This window comes from Cynara cardunculus (assembly GCF_001531365.2).
Source record: "Cynara cardunculus var. scolymus isolate 2C chromosome LG 12, CcrdV1, whole genome shotgun sequence".
In the NCBI taxonomy this organism is placed as follows: domain Eukaryota; kingdom Viridiplantae; phylum Streptophyta; class Magnoliopsida; order Asterales; family Asteraceae; genus Cynara; species Cynara cardunculus.
In genome coordinates this window covers 9,998,457-9,999,523 of record NC_037539.1, presented here as the reverse complement: position 1 = coordinate 9,999,523, position 1,067 = coordinate 9,998,457, and the positions used below count along the sequence as shown (strand labels likewise).

Sequence of the window (1,067 nt, the reverse complement as noted above, 5' to 3'; positions counted from 1 at the left end):
GAAGGCAGTGCTAAATAACAGCGCAACAGAAGTAACTGTGATGATCCTAATAACATCTATCATATGTCAAACCAACTGGTTCCAAGAGCCTAATCATCACACATTTTCCTAGCTGCTAGTGCATTTTCATTGTTCTGCTTATAGTTTCATAGATCATTCCTAGAGCAAAGGGAAATGGACGAAACTAGATCGTCTTGTATGTACATTAACAACTATATTTGAAATCAAGATCAAATATAAGTAGCTTCAGTGATTAAATTTCAGGCACATGCATAGTGTTCAAACTTAAGCTTAAGATCCCATTCGCAATGTATTTTAACCAGTAATCAAAATTGTTAAAACAAACCTTTCTGAAATGTGCCCAGTAGATCAAGAAATGACCAAATCTAACTCTCGGTTTGCTCCCTCAGCCTACGGATGGCACTCCTGACAGTAACGGCACTAGCGGTACTGCAAGTAGAAAACGTATGTTAGTTTGTTAGATGTTAATAGGGAATTATGAAATGCAATCACCACGAACGTAAATAACTCAAGAATCTACTTACTTCAACATATAAGCTCCGCCTGCTTTCACTTTGCCACAATCTTTGCAACCTCAGATTCCAACAGCCTTCCTTTTCACTGCATATTGCAAGTGTATGCCCAAAAAATGTTTTAGAAAAAATCAATGTTTGTTAAATCATATTTACATACTCACACACACAATAATGTACCTTTCCACAAAATTCACAGAAATATTTGCTGTGCTGACTGACTTCCATCTTCTTGATCTGCTTCCTCAAACTGGCACCATAACGTGTCCCTGAAGTCCAATAATTAAAGTATTAGAAACTACACGAAAAACCTTATTAGAGGTGTTTGATCTTGCCTTAATGGACTTATAACTTATCTCATTGAGTTATACAGTAATCCATTCAGCAAAATCATCTTTTTCTAGCTTCTTTGGCCAAATAGTTTATTGTTGTTTTACTATTATGTTGTTCACATTTTTTAAATTTGATCTATGTTGTTGAGTTATATATATTGTTTAGAGAAAATAAATTTCAATATGTTTTTGAGGGCTAATA

At 34.6% G+C, this 1,067-nt stretch overlaps 1 long non-coding RNA gene across 1 annotated transcript; it reads right to left on the bottom strand.

Annotated features, from left to right (window-relative positions):
• Positions 1-9: 9 nt before the first annotated feature.
• Positions 10-886, bottom strand: LOC112522489. The gene is made up of 3 exons (XR_003070193.1): positions 714-886; positions 546-621; positions 10-450 (listed from the first exon to the last, which is right to left on the bottom strand). It is a non-coding gene; the product is annotated as an uncharacterized LOC112522489 (long non-coding RNA).
• Positions 887-1,067: the final 181 nt, after the last annotated feature.